The 12,500-nt window shown below is 44.7% G+C and overlaps 2 protein-coding genes across 5 annotated transcripts in view; one reads left to right on the top strand and one right to left on the bottom strand.

Moving 5' to 3' along the window:
- LOC135091663 (probable serine/threonine-protein kinase kinX) overlaps nt 1–11,605 on the bottom strand; it is a 26,992-nt gene extending 15,387 nt beyond the window's left edge. Inside the window, exons 1-2 of one of the 2 annotated variants that reach the window (XM_063989484.1) lie at nt 10,935–11,605; nt 10,214–10,344 (exon numbers count right to left, since the gene is read on the bottom strand). The gene's annotated coding sequence lies outside the window, so the exon portion shown is untranslated. The remainder of the gene's footprint in view (nt 1–10,213; nt 10,345–10,934) is intronic. The other variant, XM_063989486.1, reaches the window with a different exon arrangement.
- Nucleotides 1–12,500, top strand: part of LOC135091665 (uncharacterized) — a 116,289-nt gene that overhangs the window by 22,644 nt on the left and 81,145 nt on the right. The gene's annotated exons all lie outside the window — the stretch shown is intronic.

The raw sequence follows: 12,500 nt of genomic DNA, 5'->3' as shown, positions 1-12,500 counted from the left end.
TCATTTTTCTCTTTCTCGTTTACTTTTTTCTTTTTCTCTTCATGCTTTACCTTGTTTTCTCTCCTCCTCCTCCTCTTCGTAATCCTCCTCCTCATTTTTCTCTCTTCATTCCTTGTTTGCTACAGGAATTTGTGTTTATTTTATTCTCCTCCTCCTCCTCCTCCTCCTCCTCCTCCTCCTCCTTCTCCTCCTTCTCCTTCTTCTTCTTCTTCTTCTTCTTCTTCTTCTTCTTCTTCTTCTTCTTCTCCTTCTCCTTCTCCTTCTCCTTCTCCTTCTCCTTCTCCTCCTCCTCCTCCTCCTCCTCCTCCTCCTCCTCCTCCTCCTCCTCCTCCTCCTCCTCCTCCTCCTCCTCCTCCTCGTTGCTTGTTATTACCTCCTGTACTCCTCCTCCTCTCAACCGTACCATCACAACCACCACCACCTACTTCCTCCTCCTCCTCCTCCTCCTCGTCCTCCTCCTCCTCCTCCTCGTCCTCCTCTTTGCTTCTTATTACCTCATATCCTCCTCCTCACCCTACACCACCTACTCGTCCTCTACCACCACCACCACCACGACCTCCTCCTCCTCCTCCTCTTCCATTTTTCTCCATAGGGCTTCCTGAAGGAGGTAATTTCGGCCAAGAATAGGTGAGGTGGGGCTGGGCAGGTAAGGGTCACCGCTACCTGGGCTCCAAACATTGTCCATTAAATCTGTATCCATCTAATTAACTTGGCCCACACCTGGAGCAACTTACAGGTACAGGTAGTGCGCCTCGTAGCCTTAGGTGTCAAAGGGTTGGTTTGCTGGTGTTGTCTTTGTTGTTTTGTATTGTTTTGTGTGGTTTTGTTGAGTTCCTTGTTTATTTTTTTGTTTTTGTTTGTTTCGTCTTGTTTTGTTTTATTTTTTGTTTGTTTTGTTTTGTTTGTTTGTTTTCTTTATTTCTTTTTTATTTCTTTTTTATATATTTAGTTTCATGTATTTTTTTTATTTCTTTCTTCATATTTTTTTTTCTCCTTTAGTAACCGGATCTATTTATTTCGCATTATATAGTTAATTTATTTTTCCTCACCATTATTTTATTTATTTACTGACTTCTTATATTTTCTTCAATGTCCGGATATCACCTGATCTAAGAATATAAAAAAAATAATATAGGCCTTGTTTTTTTTTTTGCGCTTAGGCCTAACTAGTGTGTGTGTGTGTGTGTGTGTGTTATTCTCTCTGGCATGTATTCTTAATCTATATTATTACGATTACTATAATGGAACTCTTTAATATTCACCGTAGATGCTGTAGTCAATAAATAAATAAATGAATAAATAAATAAATAAATAAATAAATAAATAAATAAATACTACTACTACTACTACTACTACTAAATTAATAGATAAGTGTGTGTGTGTGTGTGTGTGTGTGTGTGTGTGTGTGTGTGTGTGTGTGTGTGTGTGTGTGAACTGCAGGAGAACAAGGCAGGCAGTATCTTGTGGCGTAGGATACAGAAGAAGTAGAAAGGTACACATGGGATGTCAGACTGTAAAGATGTGAGCTGCAAACATCTCCAGCTTATCGCGCCGCACCTCTCTCTCTCTCTCTCTCTCTCTCTCTCTCTCTCTCTCTCTCTCTCTCTCTCTCTCTCTCTCTCGCTCCTTCGGCTGAGTAAATCATTTGTTTGTCCTTTCATTTGTTCTACACACACACACACACACACACACACACACACACACACACACACACACACACACACACACACACACACACACACACACACACACACACACACACACACACACTGACTACTTTCACCTGTACACACACACACACAAACACACACACAGAGAGAGAGAGAGAGAGAGAGAGAGAGAGAGAGAGAGAGAGAGAGAGAGAGAGAGAGAGAGAGAGAGAGAGAGAGAGAGAGAGAGAGACCCACCTTTCTTTCTCACCCTAATTTTCTGTTGCGGCGCACCTGATGTACACATAAGCTCCCTGTGTGTACGTCTTTGTGTGCGTGTGTGTGCGTTCATGGCCGGCAGTTAAAAAGCTTTATTATTTTTGTGTACACCGCGGTCATAACTGTTAATGGAGTCGTGTACGTGTGTGTGTGTGTGTGTGTGTGTGTGTGTGTGTGTGTGTGTGTGTGTGTGTGTGTGTGTGTGTGTGTGTGACAGTTATTTTAGACACTTTCTTATTTTACCTCCTCCTCCTCCTCCTCCTCCTCCTCCTCCTCCTCCTGTCTATTTGGCTGTCTATCTGCGTATCTATCTGTCTGTCTGTCTATCCATCTATTATTTTTTTTCTTCCTTCCTGTTTATCTGTCTGTCTGTTTGTCTTTATCTTTGTGTCTCGGTATGTTTGTCTCTATCTATCTATCTATCCATCCATCCATCCATCTATCTATCTATCTATCGATCTCTCTATCTATCTATCTATCTATCTATCTATCTATATATCTATCTATCTTTTTCTTTGTCTGTCTGTCTATACCTTTATTTCACTATTTATATCTGCGATTCTAAGTATTCTCCTGTATCTCTCTATCTCTTTCTTTCTGCTTATATGTGTGTTCGTCTGTCTGTTTGTTTGCCTGTCAGTCATCTCTGGTATAAGCCTACACTCGCTTTTATTTAGTAAGTTCTTCCCATTCACTAAAAAAAATGAATGTACATAAAAGATATTACGGTAAGGAGGAGGAGGAGGAGGAGGAGGAGGAGGAGGAGGATATGTTATTGTTCTCCTCCTCCCCCTGTTCCTCCTCCACTGTCAAGCACCAATAAAGAAAAAGATCTTGGTGTTGTTGTGTCAAATGACTCAAAGCCGAGTCAACACTGCACAGAAACAGTAAAGACGGCAAATAAATTAGTAGGGTTCATTGGAAGAACCTTTGAATTTAAGTCAGAAAAGGTTATACTTGCCTTATATAACTCACTGGTGCGCCCTCACCTAGAATACTGTGTACAGTTCTGGTCACCATACTACATAAAAGACATTGAAAAACTAGAAAAGATACAGCGCAGAGTCACAAAGGTGATTCCAAGATTGCGCAATAAGCCGTATGAGGAACGACTGGAAGAACTAAACCTATTTAGTTTAACAAAGCGCATGATAAGAGGAGACCTAATTGAAGTGTTCAAAATTTTCAAAGGATATAGTAACATTGATGCACTTAAATATTTTACCATTCATCATTCCAACCTAACAAGATTATACCCAAACGTTTTAAATCCCACGAGGCAAAACATTTTTTCTTTAATCGTATAGTAAATATATGGAATAAACTTCCTGCAGAAATTGTGAACAGCAATACTACTGAATCATTCAAAAATAAAATAGACAAATATTTAAAAGCAAATCCCCAACAAGCTCTCTTCTTGTCCGAATAATTACTAAATTCACTAATAAACTCTTATTTTACAGACACCAGTTTTAATATAAATTGTATTAACTTTCAGATAGGCGTATAGAGTTCACCGTAGGGTGAATAGTAGAACACCTGCCGAAACGATAATTACTCCCAGTGAGGTCTAAAGCACTGTTCAGGGGGTGCTGTAAACTTATCATTAAACCCAGGTGTGACCTCACTGAACGTTTCCCTTTGTGTCTCACAACACAAGGGGGCAGTCACAGCCTGCCCTCTAAAGACAACTCTCTTCCTCCACACAAAACTACAAGCACCTAATAACACACACACCCTTCACTCAAAAATTTTAAAATCATCATGGCGACTCCTACACCAGCCTCGGAGTCCCCATCTGGGGAGGGGACCATAAATGTCCCCAGGTCGGACTGCCTTTCTGTCGACGACCCTAAGTGTCTTGACACCCCCCTCAACTTTTTCTTCATTAACTTCTGCAACATTCGCGGTCTAAGATCTAATTTTCAATCTGTAGAACACCACCTCTCCTCTTCTAAACCTCATCTTCTTTTCCTCACTGAAACTCAGGTGTCTGAGGCAACTGACAGTAGCCCTTTTTCTGTTCCCTCCTACTTTCTCTATCCTCATTTTCGAACCAAAGCTGGATGCTGCATTTATGTGCGCAATGACTTAACCTGCTCTCGTGCCCAAGCTCTTGAATCTTCCGAGTTTTCCACCATCTGGCTACGACTACAGAGTCACTCTCTTACTAAATTTATCTGTGCTGTATACCTCTCACCTAACTCCTCTGATTATAAGAAATTCTTTGACTACTTAACTTCCAAAGTGGAGCACATTCTGACCCTCTTCCCTTTTGCAGAGATCTCCATTCTTGGAGACTTCAGTGTTCACCACCAGCTTTGGCTTTCCTCTCCCTTCACTGACCATCCTGGTGAACTAGCCTACAACTTTGCTATCCTCCATGACCTAGAGGAACTAGTGCAACACCCTACTCGTATTCCTGACCATCTTGGAGATACGCCCAACATTCTTGATCTTTTCCTGACCTCTAATCCTTCTGCTTATGCTGTCACCCTTTCTTCTCCGTTGGGCTCCTGCGATCACAATCTCATATCTTTATCTTGTCCTATCACTCCAATCCCTCCTCAGGATCCCCCTAAGCGAAGGTGCCTCTGGCGTTTTGCCTCTGCTAGTTGGGGGGACCTGAGGAGGTATTTTGCTGATTTTCCTTGGAATGACTACTGCTTCCGTGTCAGAGACCCGTCTTTGTGTGCTGAGCGCATAACAGAGGTGATAGTGTCTGGCATGGAGGCGTACATTCCTCACTTTTTTTCTCGTCCTAAACCTTCTAAACCTTGGTTTAACACAGCTTGTTCTCGTGCTATACATGATAGAGAGGTGGCCCACAAAAGGTACTTAAGCCTTCCATCACCAGAATCTCATGCACTTTATATTTCTGCCCGGAACCATGCCAAGTCTGTTCTCCAACTAGCCAAAAACTCCTTCATTAACAGAAAGTGTCAAAACCTTTCAAGATCTAACTCCCCTCGTGATTTCTGGCATCTAGCCAAAAAATATCTCCAATAACTTTGCTTCTTCTTCTTTCCCTCCTCTACTTCAACCAGATGGCACCACTGCTATCACATCTATTTCTAAAGCTGAACTCTTTGCTCAAACCTTTGCTAAAAAACTCTACCTTGGACGATTCAGGGCTTGTTCCTCCATCTCCTCCACCCTCTGACTACTTCATGCCACCTATTAAAATTCTTCGTAATGATGTTTTCCATGCCCTCGCTGGCCTAAACCCTCGGAAGGCTTATGGACCTGATGGGGTCCCTCCTATTGTTCTCCGAAACGGTGCCTTCGTGCTTGCACCTTGCCTAGTCAAACTCTTTCAGCTCTGTCTGTCAACATCTACCTTTCCTTCTTGCTGGAAGTTTGCCTACATTCAACCTGTTCCTAAAAAGGGTGACCGTTCTAATCTCTCAAACTACCGTCATATTGCTTTAATTTCCTGTCTATCTAAAGTTTTTGAATCTATCCTCAACAGGAAGATTCTTAAACATCTATCACTTCACAACCTTCTATCTGATCGCCAGTATGGGTTCCGTCAAGGCCGCTCTACTGGTGATCTTCTGGCTTTCCTTACTGAGTCTTGGTCATCCTCTTTTAGAGATTTTGGTGAAACTTTTGCTGTTGCCTTGGACATATCAAAAGCTTTTGATAGAGTCTGGCACAAAGCTTTGATATCCAAACTACCCTCCTACGGCTTCTATCCTTCTCTTTGTAACTTCATCTCAAGTTTCCTTTCTGACCGTTTTATTGCGACACAACCTTCCAGACAACTATCCCCTCTTCTTCAATGACACTCAACTGTCCCCCTCTTCTACACTGAACATCCTCGGTCTGTCCTTTACTTATAATCTGAACTGGAAACTTCACATCTCATCTCTAGGTAAAACAGCTTCTATGAAGTTAGGTGTTCTGAGACGTCTCCGCCAGTTTTTCTCACCCCCCAGCTGCCTTATCCGTCCATGTATGGAGTATGCTTCACATGTCTGGGGGGGTTCCACTCATACTGCTGTTCTAGACAGGGTGGAATCAAAAGCTTTTCGTCTCATCAACTCCTCTCCTCTAACTGACTGTCTTCAGCCTCTCTCTCACCGCCGCAATGTTGCATATCTACCTGTCTTCTACCGCTATTTTCATGCTAGCTGCTCTTCTGATCTTGCTAACTGCATGCCTCCCCTCCTTCCGCGGTCTCGCTGCACAAGACTTTCTTCTTTCTCTCACCCCTATTCTGTCCACCTCTCTAACGCAAGAGTTAACCAGTATTCTCAATCATTCATCCCTTTCTCTGGTAAACTCTAGAACTCCCTGCCTGCTTCTGTATTTCCACCTTCCTATGACTTGAATTCCTTCAAGAGGAGGTTTCAAAACACTTATTCATGAACTTTTGACCACTGCTTTGACCCTTTTATGGGACTGGCATTTCAGTGGGCATTTTTTTTTATTAGATTTTTGTTGCCCTTGGTCAGTGTACTTCCTACATAAAAAAAAAAAATCCTTTCTTATGAAAATTCCATGTCAGTTTTTCCATACTGCATGGTACTTGTCCCAACTATTTCCATGCCAGCGCAAGCTGGAGGGAGTGGTGGGTGGGGAGGAGTCTTTTGCTTTGCTGTCCGGTCTCTCTTCCCTGTAGGTAGTTGGAAGTAGTTACCAAACAGCCTTGCAAGGACCAAAAGGTCTGTTGCTGTTTGGCTTTCCTTTGTATTCCTTTGTATTCCTCCTCCTCCTCCTCCTCCTCCTTTTTCTTCTATATTAAATCTCCGTCCTCCATTTATTCTCTCTCTCTCTCTCTCTCTCTCTCTCTCTCTCTCTCTCTCTCTCTCTCTCTCTCTCTCTCTCTCTCTCTCAAGGATGTTATGTCAGCAAACTTCTTTAATTTCTAAGTTCCGGAAAATTTTACTTGTTTGTGTGGGCAAGAGGGGGAGGGGGATTGTGGGTAATGGGGAAGGTGGGGAAAGGGGGGGATCATTACGGGGTCGTCGCTCCCTATTTAATTTTCTTCCCCAGGTGTTTTTTCCTACCTTTTTCATTTGCTTAATGATCTTGAGGCTATTTTTACTCATTCATTAATTCACTTCCTTTTTCTATTTTTATTTTTTTTATTTTCCAGATTCGTTCTATATGTAGATAATGTGTGTGTGTGTGTGTATGTGTGTGTGTGTGTGTGTGTGTGTGTGTGTGTGTGTGTGTGTGTGTTGAGTGATGGTTAGGAATGCGCGAAGTTTAGAAAGGAAGAATATCAAAAGGAGAGAGAGAGAGAGAGAGAGAGAGAGAGAGAGAGAGAGAGAGAGAGAGAGAGAGAGAGAGAGAAAGAGAAAGAGTACCTGACCTTGATTAACTTGTTTCGTGTCATAATTTATAGTTGATGGATCAAGTTTGACTTTTTATAGCAGGGCGAGGTCACCTTTCTCTCTCTCTCTCTCTCTCTCTCTCTCTCTCTCTCTCTCTCTCTCTCTCTCTCTCTCTCTCATTTTAAGTTGTTGACATGTGTAATGTCTCTCTCTCCTTTCCTTCCCATCCTGCTCCTCTCCCTCTCTCCCTGCCTCCCCCCCCCACCCAGCGCGCCTCGTCGTGCAGGCGCACGTAGCGAGGCGGACAAACACGTCAGTCCTTTGTGGTCAGTTTATTGTTTGTTACAACTAAGGAAACAACGAGAGGAAATGGAGGAGGCGGCGGCGACTGTTGTGTGAGTAGTGGAGGGGCGGAGGGGCGGAGGGTGCGGCAGGGAGCGCCGGGCAAGGCCACAGGAGCAGGGAGGGAAGGGCGAGTGTCAGCCGCCGCCACCGCCCATCATCCGTGCTGGAGTAAGTAAAGGTTGATCCGTGTGGTGTGCGGGCGGCAGGGCCCTAGTGAGGGCGTGCACCCCAGAAGTCGATGTGTGCGGGTTGCACGCCCACCGCGAGGCGGGGCCTGCCGCTGCCGTGCGGCGTGACGTGGGCGGCGGGAAAGGCGGCGGCGAGGGTGTGCTGGAACGTCTGTCTTGCCAACGGGGTGACGCCCGCCCGCCGCTCCAGCGCACAGTAGTGCCTGTACAGCCCCGCCACGCCCACCTGGTGCTCCTGGCGCCCTGTGTAGCGCAGTGCGGCGCGGCAGAACACCTGTGCCCTGCGGTGTGCGTCTCGCTGCGCGTCCACCAGTCTCTCCTCCAGGCGGGACAGGCGCCGGGTGTGCGGCAAGAGCTGTGGCAGGTGAGGCGAGCTGCGCCGCGGCCCCATGTGGCAGAAGTAGAGTGCCTCGCGGCGCCGCCCCGGCAGGTGGTCAGGTAGGCGCTCCACGCTGACGTGTGGGAACTGCAGCAGCACTGCGTGACGCGCCTCGCCCTCCGTCATCAGGCCACGCGTGCGGCGCTTGAGGCCCTGCCACACGCTGCGGCATCGCACCGCCAGGCCCTGGCGCGCCCTCAGGTTGTGCCGTGCCCACAGCCGCGCCAGGCGCAGCTGTGAGGTGCCTGCCTCGTGCAGCAGGGGTGTGGGGGCGGGGAGGGAGTCCTGGCGGCTTGCATTGTCCCTGCGGTGACCACGATCTGTTGTGGGCGGGTCCGTGCCTGGGGCCTCCGTGCCGCCCGCCTCGCGTGGGGGAACGTCTTGGGCGGTGTTTGCTGCCTCACGGCGCCACTCACGCCCCGGGCCCTCTCTGTCCTCATCGTCAGTGTGCGGGGGCCGCGCAGCCTCTGCTGTGCCACCTCTGTGCCTCAGCACGGTGCACACACTCTCCTCATCCTCGTACCGGGCTGGTGTCCCTTCCAGCACCCTCACGCTTCCTTCTGTCGTGGTGGGCGTGAGCCTCGCCCGTGGGTGTTGCCGCCACGCCTGCGGGCTCGTCACCGCGGTGTGGGAGGAGCAGCGGCGCCGCGCCTTGCAGCGTGTGCCCTGAGTGTCAGCTGTCTGCATCTTGTCTCTCTTCATCCTCTTCTTCTTCTCAGGAGACTCAACTTGTGGGGAAAGTTGGGCACAAAATGTGTGTCCTTTTTTTCCTTTTATTTCTTCATCTTTAGTCTTGGTGCCTTTCTCTTGTTCGTCTTGAGTGTGGGTCTCTTGCGCCTTTTCTTTATTCTTCTCATCCTTCTGGTTGTCTGCTTTCTTTTCTTCTTCTTCCTCCCTTCTGCTCTTCCTTAGTTTCTTGCCCTTTTCCTTCGTCTCTTGTTTCTGTTTTTCCTTCTTTTCCTCCATCTTTTCCAAAGCCTTCATCATGTCCTCCAGTCTTTCCTCCTCCTCCTCCTCCTCCTCCTCCTCCTCCTCCTCCTCCCTTTCATTCTCACTGGCCTTCTTTCCTTTCTCCTCCTTTCTCTCCATATTCATGTTATTTCCCTCCTTCCTCAATAGTCCTGTCATTTTCTCTTCCTCCTCCCTTTCCTTCTTTCTCGTCTTCTTTTTCGTCCCCTCCTTTCCATTCATATTCGTCTTATTTTCCTTCCTCAATACTCCTGCCGCCTCTTCCTCCTCCTTCATGTCCCCGGGGCGTGGCAGGGGAGGCAGGGTGGTGAACTTTGCTGGTTTTTATTCACCTGTTCCCTTGATGTCTCTGGTTCTGGGTCCTGTTGAGAAGTACTTTTTAGAATGAGTGGGTTGTGTTACTTTGTGCATCTTGTCTTAAGGAACAGTAATAAAGTGGTTGTCTCAGTGTTGAATGTTGTCACGGTTGGAGAAAAGCTTTAATGGCATTGATGTGGTTAGTGGCATTGATGTTAGTGGCATTGATGTGGTTAATGGCATTGATGTGGTTAGTGGCATTGATGTTAGTGGCATTGATGTGGTTAATGGCATTGATGTGGTTAGTGAAGACATGGAGGTCTGTATTCTGAAGTGCTCCAGCGTCCCATTCACTGATCTAATCTCCACCACGCTTAACAAGAGTGATTCAGTCATTTTCATCGACTTAAGGTGATGTTAAGGCTCCAGCAGAAGTCATGAAGATTTTCAAGGATGTCTTCATGATGCTGGTGATTGTTGAAGAGCATAAGGACATCAGAAAAGAAGGGAAGCCACAAGAAACCTAACTTAACCTAATTTACCTACCTACCTATATCCACCTATCATCCTCATCCATGTATTTATCTAATCTCCTAATGACGCGGCACTACCAACCTGATTACTGAGTCTATTCCATGCATCTACCAGTCTGTTAGAGCGCCAACTCCTTCCTCTCTCTTTTAGCTGGTTTAACAAGCCTCTGCCTTACTTATGGGAAAACACTCATGAGAACCCACTATCATCTCTGTGGCCTTTGAAAGTTCAGCCCAGGACGTTTAAATCGAACTTATTTGTATAACAGTACAGTATACATTCCTTTACCTTGCTTCCACTGGCGTGTGCTTCCTGTGGCGCCCTTCAGAGCAGTGACAAGATCGTCTGCTCGGGCACGGGAACAGAGAGAAGAGCTCACTTTGTCTTCACTGATCGACAGCACAGAAGTATTTGAGAGACTGTAGTGAGGAAACCAGTGTCTGAGTAGTGATTATGGCAGAAATGAAAAATTGCCTGCCATTACAAGAGCTAAAGGGACGTGAAAACATCACCACTACACGGAGCATAACATTAACATAACTGAACAAAAACACATCAGAGTTATATAGAGCACCATTACTTTAACAGAAACAGTCTATAACTCAACCAAAAATATCACAGGTATAATTACAGAACACCTTGAATCAAACAGAAACAGCCAGAGACACATCTTGACTACTTATATAGAACGTTTTTAATTTAACAGAAAAGTCTGTAAGTCAAGACAAACACATCATAACTACATAGCACATCTTTGATTAAACAAAGAGTCATTCATTTAACAAAAACACAAGACAAGTATATAGAGCGTCTTCAATTCATCAAAAAAACAGTAACTGAACAGAGCCATCACAACATACTCGTAATATACTGCACTAACTTCAAAGCCTTCTAACTCGACAGACATATAATCAAACCTAGCTAGAAATGTTTAAATTCACACACATTTTCGTAATCATGAAATAAATACACCACATTTATGTAAAGCATCACTGGCTTAACAACCAACCTCTCGCTTCAGTTCTGCGCCGCCCTGAGCTCCCGTCGCTGGCGTGCTCAAAGGGAAGGGATCAGTCGCGGCCACTTCAGCTGCTAATGACGCTTCGTATTTCGTATTTTAGCAAGCCTTGGTAGTGTCGTTCACCTTCCTACTTGAACTCTTTCTAAAGGGAGGTTTGAAGCCACTTATCCTCTAATTTTTGACGTTCGTTTTCTTCTACTTGGCTTTGGTCAGTGTTTTCCCTGCATAAAAAAAAAAAAAAGAAAAGAAAAAAAAGTAGGTAGGTTCAGGTATGTTCTGTTCTTCTTCCTTACCTTTGAATTTTCAGCAGGTGAGTACAGCAGATGAGTACAGCATTGAGCGTTGGGCCTTCAGTATTCAGGCTTCAGCATTGGAGTGGAGTGCAGCGCGAGGCAGAGGAGCAACAGGGCGGGTGGCGGCGGTGGTGATGGAAGCTGTTGTGGAACCTGAAGACTTTGTTGATATTGTTTTGATGTGGTAGCGCCGCGTTCTCTCGCCCGGGACTGCTTTCTTTGCATCCTTTGTTCTGCCTTACCTGTGTGTGTGTGTGTGTGTGTGTGTGTGTGTGTGTGTGTGTGTGTGTGTGTGTGTGTGTGTGTGTGTGTGTGTTCTTTTGGTTTAGTCTGCTGTTTTTTATTTTTTTATTTTTTATTTTTTCGTTCGTGTTTTCTGTGAGTTCTTTGTTGGTATCGTTTTCTTTTTGATGTTTTTTTGGAAAGATGTGCCACCAGTCTCTCTCTCTCCCTCCTTCTCTCCCTCCCTCCCTCCCTCTCCTCGTCTCCTCTTTTTAATTAGTTTGATGAATATATATATATATTTTTTTTTGCTTATCTACGCAGCATCTCGCATTTATTTCTTATTTTTCTTCCTTTTCGTTACATATGCAGGAAGTTTGTTTGTTGTGATCATAGCTGTACTGTTATTATTGGTACTGCTGCTACACACACACACACACACACACACACACACACACACACACACACACACACACACACACACACACACGTATAAAAATAGTAATTATCCCCGGAAAACACGTTATTTTTTTCAGAATCTCGTGATTAATTTCTCGATTTGTTGTTTAATCTATTTTTATTTTAGTGTTTTTTTTTTTTTTTTTTTGCACGAGCTCCTCCCTTGTTCATCTTCACTATTTTTTTTTCCTATAGTGTTCATGTTTCTTTTTTTGTGTGTGTAGTATATTTAGTTCCTGTTTCTTTTCTTTTCTTTTTTCATTGCTTAATTTATTTTCTTGTTTTCTTCCTGCTTTTTTTTTTTCATGCCCCTCTCTTGTTCATCTTCACTATTTCTTTTTTCCTTTAGTGTTCATATTTATTTTTTTTTGTGTGTAGTATATTTTGTTCCTGTTTCTTTTCTTTTCTTTTTTCTTTGCTTCATTTATTTTCTTGTTTTCTTCCTACATTTTTTTTTTATATCTTTCGTCAATCTGCATAATATTTTCCTTGTCCGCTTCCTCCTCCTCATAATCCTAATCCTAATCCTTCTCTTCTTCTTCTTCTTCTTCTTCTTCTTCTCCTTCTCCTTCTCCTTCTC

This window comes from Scylla paramamosain, chromosome 38 (genome assembly GCF_035594125.1).
Source record: "Scylla paramamosain isolate STU-SP2022 chromosome 38, ASM3559412v1, whole genome shotgun sequence".
NCBI classification, from domain to species: Eukaryota; Metazoa; Arthropoda; class Malacostraca; order Decapoda; family Portunidae; genus Scylla; species Scylla paramamosain.
The sequence above is the reverse complement of the archived record's forward strand: the minus strand, read 5'-3'. Positions and strand labels throughout refer to the sequence as shown.